The following is a 14,814-nucleotide window of genomic DNA, read 5'->3' as shown; positions in this document are numbered from 1 at the left end:
TAAAAAAAAGTTTCTGATAATGTTAGCTATGTTTGATCCTTACTGTTCATTGTCTGTTTGCTGTATCAATTACCAGATTAGTGACAACTCTTTAACTATGACTGTAGATGGCTTATCTTTCCTCTTAATTCTGTCAAATTTTGCTTTTGCTTCATGGTTTTTGATGCTCTGGCTTTAAATGCATTTTTTCTTAAGATTATGTCACGTTGATGAATTAATGTGTATATCAGTATAAGCTATTACTTTCTTTTACCTCTTTAATTCATCCTTGTCTTGAAGTCTATTTTATCTGGTATTAATTTAGATACAACAGGTTTCTTATGCTTAGTATTTATATTTAACACACCTGTGTATATTTAAAATGTATCCCTGGGGGATCCCTGGGTGCTCAGCGGTTTGGCGCCTGCCTTTGGCCCTGGGAGTGATCCTGGAGTCCCGGGATCGAGTCCCACATCGGGCTCCCTGCATGGAGCCTGCTTCTCCCTCTGCCTCTATCTTTGTCTCTCATTCTCTGTGTTTCTCATGAATAAATACATAAAAATCTTTAATAAAAAATGTATCTCTTTATACAGCATATAGTTGGGTCTTGATTTTTTAATTTAGTCTAATGATCGTTTACTTTTAATTAGAGGCTATATTTTTATCATAATTATTGTTATGAATGTATTTAATCTATCATGTTATTGATTTGGATTTTTTGGGGGGGTATTTCCATTCCTCTGTTCCTTTTCTAACTGATTTCTTTTGGATCAATCAAATATGTTTTAGCATTTGTTGTGGGTTGAATTGTGTCCCCCTCCCCGTTCATCTGTTTAAGTCTTAACATCACAGAACTTCATATTGTGAACTTACTTGGAAATAGAGTTGTTATAATTAGTTGAGATTAGGTCACACTGGAGTTGGGTGGCCCCTGATTGAATATAACTGACGTCTTTACAAAGAGAACATTATATGAAGAGATACGCATAGGGAGAGCCGCAGGGGAAGACTGAAATTGTCTGTCATGACCAAGAAACTGCAGAAGCTGAGAGAGAGAGAGGTGTGGGACACATCTTTCCTTAGACCCTTCAGAGGGAATAGAGCCCTGCTGACAGCTTGACTTTGGACTTCTGACCTCTAGAACTGTAATGCAATGAATTTCTGTTAAGCTACCTGGTTTATGGTCCTGTGTTATGAGAGGCCTAGAAAACTAATACAGTATTCCAGTTAATGTATTTTATTGGATTTTGTTTTCTTTTTAAAACTATTTTTAATGGTTGCACTAGGGATTAGCATATGCATTCTTAACCTATCTCAATCTGTAATTAAAATTGTATGACATTACACAAAATGTAAAAACCTTGCAACAATATAATTTTGTCACCACCTGTCCTTTATGCTACATTTATCATATATTTTATTTTTATATTTTCTATAAAACCCATAATATAATGTTTTTTTATGATTGAGTAGTTACTCATCTTTTATATAAGTTAAGAGATGAAAAAGGAGAAAGTCCAACATATCTTCATTCACAAACTTCTCGTTTCCAGTGCCCTTCGTATTTTTCTGTGGATGCATATTTCTGTTTGGTAACCTTTCTCTTCAATTCAAATAACTTATTCTTAGCATTTCTTGTGGTGCAGATCTCCTGGCCTCACATTCCGGTGACTTTTATTTATTTAAAAATGTCGGGATCCCTGGGTGGCGCAGCGGTTTGGCGCCTGCCTTTGGCCTGGGGCGCGATCCTGGAGACCCGGGATCGAATCCCACGTCGGGCTCCCGGTGCATGGAGCCTGCTTCTCCCTCTGCCTATGTCTCTGCTTCTCTCTCTCTCACTGTGTGCCTATCATAAATAAATAAAATTAAAAAAAAAAAAAAAGAAAATGTCTTTATTTCAATCTCATTTTGAAGCCTCTTTGTGGGGTCTGAGATGCTGAGATGACAGGTTTGTTTGGGTCATTTTTTTTTAAAGATTTATTTATTTATTTGAGAGAGAGAGAGAGAGAGAGAGAGAGAGAGAGAGAGAGAGAGAACATGTGAGCAGGAGGAGGGGCAGAGGGATAAGAAAAGAATCTCAAGCAGACAACCTGCACAGTGCAGAGCCTGATGTGAGGCTCCATCCCACAACCCTGAGATCATGACCTGAGCAGAAGTCAAGAGCTGGCCACCTAACAGTCTGAGCCACTCAAATGCTCCCGGGCGGGTCATTTCATTGCTTATTCACCTCTACTGTTACTGCTGGTAAATCAGCAGTCATTTGTATGTTTCCCCCTCAATCAGGTCTTTCTCTCTGGCTGCTTTTCAGACTAGATGTGGTTTTGTGTGTGTTTTTCCTGCTTGGGATTTTCTGTGATTTGTGGTTCTGTAAATTGAGTTTTCATCACTTTTTAGAAAATTTCAGCCATTATTTCTTCAAGTACTTTTTTCCTGTTCCATCCCCCTTCTCTTTTGGGCAGTCCAATCACATGTTATATTTGGATGGTCTCTCAAAGGTCACTGAGGCTCTGTTCATTTCTTACTTTCTTTTTTTTTCTTTTCTCTCTCTCTTCTTAAGATTGGATCATTTCTCTTATTTTCAAACACACTATTTCTTCTGCTATGTGCAATTGACCAGATGTTAAGCCAATGTTGTGGAATTTTTTCACTTCAGATGTTGTGAGTTGTAGTCCTAGCATTTCCATTTGGTTCTTTTTATAGTTTCTATTTCTTTACTGAGATTTCCCATCTTGTTTATTAACTTCCTTTAAGTTCTTGACTCTATTTATAATAGCTGCCTTAATGTCCTTGACTACTATTCCAAAACTTTTGTCATCTCAGAGTGAGTTTCTATTATTTTTTTCTTTATTATGGATCATGTTTTTCTGCTATTGTGCATGCCTATTAATTTTACAAATTGTAAAAAAAAATTTACAAATTATATAATGGGAATTTTAGATAATGTAATATGTTTCTATTATATCTTTCTTTAAAGATGTTTTGGGTTCTGGTGTAAGTCTTCCAACTTTGCTCTTTTTAAAAAGTGTTTTTGGATATTTCTAAAACATCCATTTTTGCATTTCCAGATAAATTCAGAATCATCTTGTCAATTTCCTGAAAAAAATACTGCTGGGATTATGAGGAAGACTTTATTAAATCTATTGGTCAGTTTGAGAGAACTGACATCTTTCTGACACTAAGTGTATTGATGAGTATATTCATGAACCTTATTTCTACATGACGCTGTATTTTCTTTTATTGGACATAATAATGATTAGTAACACTTTGTCTATATTTCTATATGATTTATAAGTATTTTGCTGCATTTATTCCTTTGTATTTACTTTTTTCAGATGTTATAGATGGTGTCATTTAAAAATTATTTTAAATTACTTATTTAAATATACAAATGTAACTAATTTTGTGTGTTGACTTTAAGCAGTGGCCTTACTAAGTTTACTTTTTAATGTAAATGGATTGCCTGTGTATATTTGACTATTTTAATAATGCCAATGAAAATAATGGCACTTTTATTCCTATACTTTCAATTCTTCTATCTTTTGTTTCTTTTTCTTGCCATATGGTGCTAAGATATCTAATACTATCTTGACTAGAGTTGGTAATAATGAGCATCCTTGTCTCATTTCTGGTCTCAGGGGGAAAGCTTTCAGTACTTTACCATTCTGTATGATGATACCTGTAGATTTTTTAATATTTTATATTTTCAATTAGTTTTAATTTTTTTATTTCTATTAGTAGTTAAATAATTTGATCATAAGTGCTAAATTTTTATTATCTACTTTTCTCACATCTATTGGGATGATCATCTGATATTTGTTCTTTTTTTTTTTAATTTAGAAATTTATTCTGTTTAATCCACAAGCTTTATATAGCTTTAGTTTAAAAACAAAAAACAAAAAAACAAAAACAGTGAAAACAAGACACTATTTCAAAGTCTGGACCCTTCCAGCCTTCCAAATCTGAGAGCTCTGAAAGTTGTATATACCAATTGGAAGAACAAGACAAAATTATGAATGGAGCCATGACATTTCATAAAACAAACTTTTATAGAACTGAAGGATCCTTCCTGGGACTAGTTAATTGCCTTTACAAAAAAACAAAACAAAAAAACCACAACAGAATAGAATGAGTTCCAGTGTTCCAAATAAACTTGTTACACATCAATATAAACCCACAGTGTCCTGCCAAACAACATGCTTTCATTTTCCATCTCGTCCTAGAGCTCGAATCCTGATTCATTTCAGCAGAGATTCCACAAGCAACAGGAAAGATTGTGGCATTAAAATATTCATTTATACTTTGTGGTAGTTCAACAGTGGTCTTATTTCTGGGCAAGCTTGCAAACCATACAAGGTTGGAAGTATCATAACTTAAATGGGTGCTAAGACTGAAATGAGCAAAAAAAATAAAGAAAAAAAATGACAAGAAAGGAAAACCTCTGGGAATAGCCAAGACCTTTAAAGAAACCATAAAAATGACAACAATATTGAAACCCCTTTTTTAAAAAGAGGATTTTTTTTTGGCTTAAAATATTTCACTCTAAATGAATTTATGTCAGCAGTCAATGAAAGAACGTAACTAATACACTGTGGACACCTTTTGCAATGTAAATCCATGCCCCCCCTTGTTTTTACATGGTGAACTTCAACCTAACAATTATTACAACAAATGTTATAGTCTAAAGTGTTGCGTGCTTTGCGGCAACACGATCAGGGTCCTAAGGGTAAGGGGATGAGGAAATAAAAGAAAAGTAAAGAGATGGGGACAGGAGGGACACAGTGGATGATGTCCAAGCAGTGTCAACTTTATTTAAGGTTTTACGGTATCATACAGCACAAGCAGAATAGAGATAAAGGAATACCCACATGCATGACAGACCCTACTGACACAGGAGGGCTTTAGTTAACAGATAAACATGCTATTCTAGATGCATACGCTTTTTAAAGGACAATGGATATGATTAACAGACCAGTAAGAATACCACAGACCCCTATTTAACTTTACCACCAGGCTAGAACACATTATATCAATCGTATTATGTGGGCAATCACGTAAAAGCGAGCTCCGGAAACCATTGCTTAAGCCCTTTCTCAAGCGTCAACCAACTATTTACCCTTTGGGCTCCCGAGCCTTATGAGTAAATGAGGGACACAAGTCCGAGCTTGGTTTGGTTTAGTAACTCTAGCTAGTCCGTGGCCATCCACTCTAAAGCTCAAACACACTTTAGCAATTTTGAAATTGAATTGCGTACAAACCAAATAAAATGTACAACGTGACACACATTCCCGCCTAAGACTGTGGGGACGCTTGAGCCTTCTGCATCGACCTCAGCGCCTTTTCACGCAGGTGCTTTTCTAAGTCGTCAAGGTTGTCGTCGGGCTCACTCTCCGTCTCCTTCTTAGGCTCAGGCTCTGCCTCCGGTTCCTCCTGTGCTGATGTGGTGGTGGGGGCCGCAGGGGCCCTGGGAGTGACAGCTGCTGCAGCGGCTGCCGCCATGGCCTTTTCCTTCTTGTGTTTTTTGTGCTTCTTGTGCTTCTTATCCTTTTTGTGTTTCTTGTCCTTCTTTTTCTTCTTTTTCTTTCCACCTCCTTCTGGGTCTGAGTTCCTTGTCAGAGATGGGCTTGGTGTTGGGCTTTTAGCCTTTTTGACCCGTACTGCTGGTGAACAGTTGGTAGAAGGGGACTGAGACTGGACAGGGGATAGAGGTGCTGGGGTTTTTTTCAGCTGCTGGCTCAGGAGATCCTGAGACAGACCGAGAGGAGGAAACCCTCCTTACAGACTGAGGGCTTGGTGAGGCAGCCTTTTTTGTCTTTTTGAGTTCTGGAGTCCTGGAGACTCTCCTAATGGGCCTAGTACTTGGAGAAGAGGACTGCCTTCCTTGGGGTGATGATGATGCTCTTCTGCGAACAGGTGGAGGACTTGAGGAGGTCTGAGGAGCTCGAGGCCGTGGTGAGGGCGAATGCCTTTCGTTTGGTTGTGGTGACCGGGGCTCCCAGGTAGACTGGCTCGGGGAAGACCCTTTCCTATGCTTTGATGATAATGAAGGCGAACATCTCTTGGTGACTGGGGAGCTTCTTTGTTTGGGAGGTGGAGAATGGGAAACCCGACGCTTTGGTGGTGGAGATGGTGATGCCCTTCATTATGAGGGGGAGGGGGAGAAGCCGTTCTTCTCTTTGGAGGTGGAGAAGGAGAGTATCTCCTCCGTATGGGAGGAGAGTATCTTCTTGGGGATGGTGAGCGCCAGCGGGGGGGAGAAGGAGCTCTTGGTTGTGGTAGTGGCGTGCGGACCTGCGCCTAGGAGGAGCGGGGGCAGAAGGGGAACGTCGCCTTCTGGTGGGTGGTGGGGAAGGACTCCTCCTCTGTCTACCGCGAGGCGAAGTCTCTTTCTGGCGCTTTCGAGGTGATGGAGAGGCACTCCGGGGAGGGGAATGTCTCCGCCGCCTGCCTACCTCACCATTCTTCACATGGGAACTCTTGGGGCTCTCATCTTCTGAGGAAGAAGAGGAGCCAGAATCAGATGAAGACTGCTGGGTCTGTCGTCTGTATTGACGTCTCTGCTGCACAGAATGTGCCGCAGCCATTCTGCCACCTTTATCTTCTTCCGATTCAGAGAACTCTACTTTTCTAGGCTTAGGTGCTGGTGAAGGGGACTCTCTTTTCTCAGTACCTTTATGTTTTGTCACTTTACCTGAAGTTCTCCCTGGAGGGACAGAAACATGACTTCTTCTTGTACGATTTGCCTGCTGGGGTGTTGGGGGCTGACGAGTTTTGGGCGGTGGAGTTGCTGGAGGTGATGGCCTATGCCTCCGCCTCGGAGGACTTGCTGAAGGAGATAACCCACGAGGTTTTCGAGGGGGACTGGATGTCCTCTTAGGAGGCTTCTTTGGCGGTGACCGGGAACGAGATGAAGAGGATGATGAGGTACTTCCAGACAAGGATGCTGATGGACGTGGTCTTCGTCTCACTGGAGATCTACTCCTTCTTTGCCGGGGTGGAGGTGGCATTCGTCTTGGTGGGGCTCTTCTGCGAGGAGATGGCCTCCTTCTCGGGCTTGGCCTCCTTCTAGATGAGTCTGATCCTGATCGGGATCTGTGACGCTGTCTAGGTCGAGTATGAGAAGGAGAGCGAGACCGTGTCCGGGATCTTGATTTGGAACGTGACCGAGACCTTGGTCGGGTCTTCTTCTCCTTCTCCTTTTTGGAATTTTTCTCCGGAGAAGGTTCTTTAGGCTCTGGTACAGGTTCGGGTTTGGGAACTTTCAGGATGTCACTAGTAGAAGTGGCCTCTTGTACTGAAGGTTTTTTTACTTTAGCTGATGGTTCTGGGAGCTCTGGAGATTTTTCCTTCTTTTCTGGAGCAGGGGAAGGACTCCGGCTCTTGGTTCTGTGATGGGGAGATCGAGAATGACTGTGCTTTCTCCCTCTCCTGACAGGGGAAGATCGTCTTCTAGGAGAAGGAGAACTGGATCTGCGTCTTCTTGGGCTTCCAGACCTCTCCCTTTTTTCTCTGCTGCTTTCTTTTTCTTCCTTATCCTTCTTATCCTTGTCTTCATCTTGCTTTTTTTCATAGATGCTAACTTCTCTTGTTCAATCTGTCTTTGTTTTATTTCTTCTTTCTTCCGTTCTAGAAAAGCAGAAGGGATTCCAGCGATGTCTTCTTGTGCACTTAAGAGCAGGGGCCACAGTTCTCCCATAAATTCTCTGGCATTTTTTTCCATTCAAAAACCCAGGCAGGTTGATCTGCATCATTTTGGAGTCTGGAGTCTTCACTTCCAGGTGGTTGAATATAAACTCAATCACAACATCATCTTCAAACCCAAGGATTTCCGTTACTTGTTTTGGTATCCAAGGCTTTATAACCTCCAAATTTACTTTGCTCATGTCCACCGTTTTTTTCTAGGAATTCTGCAAATTTCAGCTGCTTCACTAGCTTCTTCTGTTTGTTGCTGAACCGATTATCCTGTTCTGCACTTGTTCCATGGAAGAATCCCGCGTCCATCTTCTGCCTTGCTCGGACCTGATATTTGTTCTTTATTCTCCTAAAGCAGTAATGGATTTTATATTATTATTAACTTTTTTGGGGGGGTAATGGATTTTTGAGTGATAAAGCAATCCTAAAATGAACTCAACTTTTTCTTTTTTCCTTTTCTAAAAAAAATATTGCTAGGTTAGGTTTTCTAATGCTTTCTTTAAAAATTTTTGCCTCCATGTCTATGAAGCACATTTATGTTTGATTTACCTTTCTTACAATGTTCTTGTCAGGTTTTACTATCAAAATTATGTAGGTCTCATAAAATTAACTGAGAATTGTTCTCACTTAAAAAAAAAGATTTTATTCATTTATTTAAGAGAGAGAGAGCACAGGGGCAGAGGCAGAGGCAGAGGGAGAATCAGACTCCCTGCTGAGCAGGGAGCCGGATGTGTGACTGAGTCCCAGGACCCTGAGATCATGCCCAGAACTGAAGGCAGACACTTAACTGACAGGCCACCCAAGCACCTCATCACTTTTTTCTTTTTTTCTTTCTTCTTTCTTTTTTTTTTTTTTTTTTTTTTAAGATTTTACATATTTATTTTAGAGAAAGAGAGAGAGAGTGAGCATGAGCTGGGAGAGGGGCAGAGGGAGAAAGAGAGAGAGAATCTCAAGCAGACTTAATGCTGAGCACAGAGCCCAACACTGGACTCCGTCTCACAACCCTGAGATCATGACCTGAGCCAAAATCAAGAGTTGGGTGCTTAACAGACTGAGCCACCCAAGCAACCCTGTTCTCACTTTCCCTTTATAGGAGTAATTTGTGTAAGATTGGCTAATTGTAGATACTTAGAAGGATTTGCAATTAATGCCATCTGCATAAAAAGTTTTGTGTTTGGGGATCCCTGGGTGGCGCAGCGGTTTGGCGCCTGCCTTTGGCCCGGGGCGCGATCCTGGAGACCCAGAATCGAATCCCACGTCGGGCTCCCGGTGCATGGAGCCTGCTTCTCTCTCTGCCTGTGTCTCTCTGCTTCTCTCTCTCTCACTGTGTGCCTATCATAAATAAATAAAATTAAAAAAAAAAAGTTTTGTGTTTGGGGGACAAATGTTTTTCATGGTTTTTTATTTCTCTAATATGCAGAAGAATATATTTTTTCTGTTTCTTGTGTCAGTTTGGTTCATAGTATTTTTAAAAATATTTTATTTATTCACGAGAGAGAGAGAGAAGCAGAGATATAGGCAGAGGGAAAAGCAGGCTCCATGCATGGAGTCCAACGCGGCACTCGATTTCCAGTCTCCAGGATCACACCCTGGGCGGAAGGCAGCGCCAAACCGCTGAGCCACCAGGGCTGCCTATAGTACATTTTTTTTAAATTTTTTTTTAAATTTTTATTTATTTATGATAGTCACAGAGAGATAGAGAGAGAGGCAGAGACACAGGCAGAGGGAGAAGCAAGCTCCATGCACCGGGAGCCCGACGTGGGATTCGATCCCGGGTCTCCAGGATCGCGCCCTGGGCCAAAGGCAGGCGCCAAACCGCTGCGCCACCCAGGGATCCCAGTACATTTTTTTTTTCAAAGGAATTTGCTCATTATGGAAATTTTGACTATCACATAGGTAAATGGTGTAGTTGAATGAATCCCATGTACCTATCACTCTCCCCACCCCACCAACAACCAGCAGTGCAGAGCCAGTGCTTCCCTTCCATGCACCTACCACCAATTCTGCCCTCCTTAATATATTGGAGCAAATCCCAAACATTAGCTCATCCCATACAATGGCATTGTGGTATGCATCTCTACATGATACATACACCTTTTAGTTAACTTTATTATCAACCCACCCACAAGATGGTGACAATTCCTTGATTATCCAATGTTTGATGCTCAAATTTCTAATTGTCTCATAAATATCTTAATTTTTACATTTTGCCTGTAATATATTGCTCTTTTAGGATAGAGTCTAGATTCATATCTCTTCCCATGTTTCCAGGTTACTTTTTGCTTTAAAAAAATCACACTTGCCAAAAATTTATGAATTTTTTTAGTCTTTTCAAAGATTCAACTTTTTGTCTTATTATCTATTGTACTTTATTATCGTTCAGTTTTACCCTTTTCTTTATATTTTTTCTACTTTCATATTCTTTGGTCTTAATTTGCTTATTCTTTATCTTACGACCCAAATCCCAAATTAATTTATTTTTAGTCTTTCTTCTTTTTAATATTTCTATTTAGGCCCTTTGGATAGAGCTTTATCTGTATTGCACATTTTGGAAAAATACTGTATTTTTATTATTCTTCATTCCAATTATTTTCTAAATTCCAGTATTATTTCTTCTTTGATCTATGATTATTTAGAAAGGTATTGTCTAATTTTAAACACTTGGGGATTTTCTGATTATCTTTTTGTAATAAATTTCTAGACTAATTCCACTGTGGTCAGAGAACACATTCCCTATGACTTTAATTCACTAAAATATACTGGGACTTGTCTTATGGTCCACCAAAAGGCCAATTTAATCAACTATTATGAAAATAATGCAATTTTCTGGTGCAGTATTTTATAAATCCCAAATCATTCAAGTTGTTGAATCATTTTGTTCTAATATTTTATAATGTTACTTTTTTTCGGTCTTTAGTATGGGGAGAAAAGGGAGTGATAAAAATGTTTGAATATGATTGTAAATTTGAGTAATTTATCTTTAAATTTTATATCATTTAAATATCTTGAAAATATGGTATAGAGTACATACTGATTTACAATTGTGCCTTCCTGAAGTACTGACTCTTCTATCATAATGAATTATTTCTTTTTCTCTTAATAGTGCTTCTTGACTTAGAATCCATATTTTGTGATATTATTTTCCTTTGGTGTTTTAAGAGAATATTATATTCCATGCTAATACTTCAAGCTTTATACATACTTTTAAAGAAGCACTAGCAAGCAGCAATTTTTTTTTAATTTTTAAATTGTTTTATAAATTTTATTGGGGTATAATTTATGTATAATAAGTTCCCTCCAGTTCAAGTGTATAATTCATGGGTTTATAGGTTTTGACATGCATACGCCCATGAAAATATGACCACAATCAAGATATAGATTTTCATTGCCCCCAGACTTCTTCATGCCACATTGTAGACTATCTTTTTACCACTCCTAGCCCTAAGCAACTATTGACCTGCCTTTTGCCAATCCAGATTAACCTGCATTGAATAGAATTTTGTATAAAGGAAATCCTATAGGGGGTCCCTGGGTGGCTCAGCGGCTTGGTGCCTGCCTTCCACCTGGGGATTGATCCTGGGGTCCAGGGATCGAGTCCCTCATCGGCCTTCTTGCATGGAGCTTGCTTCTCTCTCTGCTTCTCTCTCTCTCCCTGTGTCTCTCATGAATAAATTAATAAAATCTTTTTTAAAAATTCTAAAAAAAAAGAAAGAAATCCTATCGTAGTATGTACTCTTCTGTGATGAACTATTTCACTCAGAACAATGATTTTGAAATTCATTCCTGTGGTGTGCGAATCGGTAGCTTCTTTTATTACTGAGTAGTATTTCATTATGAGAATGTAATATATATGGATGTCTAAGTTGTTTCCAGTGTAGGCTATAATGAAAAAAAAGTGCTAAGAACATTTATGCATAAATCTTCATAAAGATTTCTAAAATATGTTTTTATTGATTTGGGGTTAGTCCTTTGGAGTGAAATGGCTAAGTCCTGTGATGGGAGTATGTTTAACTTTCAGAAAGACTGTCAGTTCTCCAATGTGGTAGTGCCATGTTACACTCCCACTGACCAGCTGGGTGGGTTCCAGTCGCTCCATGTCATCACAAACATTCGATGTGGTAAATCTTTTTAAGTTTAGCCTTTTTTAAAGGGTAAATGATCATGGAAGACATCTTATTGTGGTTTACACTACCCCTCCCACCCCAATCAATGACTTTGAGCCACTTTTTCATGAATTTATTTGTAGGTGTGTAGGCAAAAATAAAAAATAAACAAATGGTGCCATTCACCCAGTCCCCCATCTCCCATTTCTGGCACCAGAGTACCAGTCATTCATGGATTTGGATATATTTTTTTCTCTCAGAATGGATATTTTAATTCCTGGGGCCAAAGTTTCACTGTCCGAATCTTTTTTTTTAAGATTTTATTTATTTATTATTTATTCATTCATGAGAGAGAGAGAGAGAGAGAGAGAGAGAGAGGCAGAGACACAGGCAGAGGGAGAAGCAGGCTCCATGCAGGAAGCCCGATGCGGGACTCAATCCCAGGTCCCTGGGATCACACGCTGGGCCAAAGTTGGCACTAAACTGCTGAGCCACCTGGGCTGCCCATCATTATCTGATTCTTAAATGTTAGTATGATCTCAACTGGCATCTAAGTTTTCCAAGGGCAATAGAAACCATCTGAATAAAACCAATTTATCTTTATTTTATCTCAAATACAATTAAATAATTGCTGATGGAACTTAAAAATTCTCTCCAATTCTAAGGAAATACTCTGACAATTTTTCAGGAAAGCATGACAGGTTGGAGAATTGTTGATAGCTTCAAAGATTGCCAACAGATTAAATGTTCAAAGGGTCCAGCAAATGACAATGGATTGTCTAAATTATGCTGCCTCTCTAGAATGGAAAATTGCAAACTTTAAGTATAGAGCATTGTGACATCTACATATGTGGAAAGTTTTTTGCATCGTATTTAGCCAGGAAAGCTGATTTTCAGAACTATTTAATAATAACAAATAATAAATAAATAAAAATATTTAAATTTATTTTATTTATTTGTGTTTATGTTAATGTATTTGTCTGTCTATCTATCTACCTAGCTACCTGAAAGTTGTTACTAGTTTTCCATTAGTTCGATGTTTTTCATTCACTCTTTCTTTTTATGCTTATCTTTTGCATTAATTCAGTTGGTTTCCTTACTGGATCAACCATTTTTCCTGAACATTCCACGGTGGTATGACTTGGTCTTGTGGTCCTATCCCAAATGCTCTTCACTTCCTGTCTTTGCTTTTTCCAGGCTCCTTCATTACCAGATGTGCTCCCCCAATATGATATTAGCTGGTTAGCAGCAGCTGTAGGCTGACAAGCAACCAGCAGAAAAGGTCATCTTTGTCTCCACAGGTTAATAAAAAATTCACTCCCAGAAGTGAACGACTTTTACCTAGTTTGGGGCCTGTGCTCCTGATAGAATATGAGGAGGACTAGGGAGGCCTGAAACCAGAGGTGTTGACCAGCAAGCCTCATCAACATATGGCCAATGGCTGAGTGGAAAATGACCTCCAAAATAACACTGCACTGAAGTGGTAAGGAATGTGGGTGTAAGGAGGAGAGGCAAAAACACAGGTGTTTATTACATCTGTACTTTTAACATTTTTTTACAAGATACCTGTATTTCTTGTGTACACCTAAATAAAATGAGGCCTGGCCATATTAAAATGCTCACTGTTTTTCTATTCTGATAGATTTTTCAAAGCACAGCTTATGTTTTGTTCATCTTTATGTTCTCTACATAGAGCACAATTACTAACAAATTGTAATCATTCACTGTACTTGAGTCGAAATATCTCATTTTTTAAAATCCTTACTAAAATTGGCCACAAGATGTCCCCACAACTCTAGAAGATGCTTTCTATGTGGCCCTAGACAGGCTTTTTTCAGTTCAATTGGTTTAGTTTGAGGACGGCTGGCCAGGTGATGTTTAATGAGATTTTTGTTCCAAACCTGCATTTAAAATGTTACGCCTATAATTTAATATGCATTAAATGTTCAGAATAGCAGACAGTTTCAAACCTGTGCTAAAGGAATATCTTCAAATGCCAGCCAAATGTTTATCTTTTAAAGGTCCATATTAAACTATGGTTTTCTTAAACTGTGGGACTCCTTCGCTGCCACCTTGAATTCTGAAGTTATCAGAAAAATGTTACTACTGTAGGAAAGCATTCACCTGCAATATTATTCTCTGTAAAAGCTAATTAAAAGTGAAGCAGAATTAAAATATGTGCTAGCAATGTTTACTGTGAGCTATAAAAGGAATACAAATATATTTTATTTCTAAATATGTGCTCTGGAGGATGCCGAGCAAGTCTATACATACAAGAATCAAGGAGGAATCTCTTGATTTTATCAAGCACATTTTTTTTTTTAATCAAGCACATCTTAATTGTGGTTGCTCTGCACTACCAGTGAGAACCAGTTTTCTTCCTTACAGGTATCTCACCTATACCTGAATCATGACAGATGGTCTACACTAGATACTTTATTGCCTCAAGGATTCCTTAAGTGGAAGGTGTTCTGAAAATAACTGCTAAACCTAACACATACATGAGTAGGAGAAAAACAGATATGCTAAAAGGACCAGGGTACTTCTAGAGGCAAACAGATTTTATGCACACATAAAGTGGGATCCATCTTATAATCAGGATTCTTATTTTAGTTGGCATAGAGGTTTTTTTAAAATTTGCTTTTGATTTAGTTATTGATTAAAAGTGTCATTATGGAAAATGTAGGTAACATGCCAAAACTGAGTCTTTCTTTTGAAAGGAACGAGATGGGAAAATGAAATAGTCTAATTTTTAAATTCGTTGACGGACAGTATTATAGATTGAAGGTGTTCTTCCAAAATTTGTATGTTCAAGTCCTGATGTCCCCAAATCTCAGAAGGTGATATATTTGGAAACAGAGTGGTTACACGTGTCATTAGTTCAGATGCAGTCATATTAGAGTCGGGTGGGCGCAGGCTCCAATGTGACTGGTGTTTTTATAGAAAAGGAGGTGATTTGGACACAGACACTCACACAGGGAGAATATCATGTGAAGACGGGGGTTATGCTGCCAAAAGCTCAGGAACAACAGAAGCTGGGAGA

The 14,814-nt window shown here is 38.8% G+C and overlaps 1 pseudogene; it reads right to left on the bottom strand.

The window, feature by feature from the left end:
- Positions 1-5,268: 5,268 nt before the first annotated feature.
- Positions 5,269-7,977, bottom strand: LOC112931116 (serine/arginine repetitive matrix protein 1 pseudogene; annotated as a pseudogene).
- Between the last annotated feature and the right edge of the window lie 6,837 nt (positions 7,978-14,814).

Source organism: Vulpes vulpes, chromosome 2 (genome assembly GCF_048418805.1).
Source record: "Vulpes vulpes isolate BD-2025 chromosome 2, VulVul3, whole genome shotgun sequence".
NCBI lineage: Eukaryota > Metazoa > Chordata > Mammalia > Carnivora > Canidae > Vulpes > Vulpes vulpes.
This window is presented reverse-complemented; position numbering and strand designations above follow the sequence as displayed.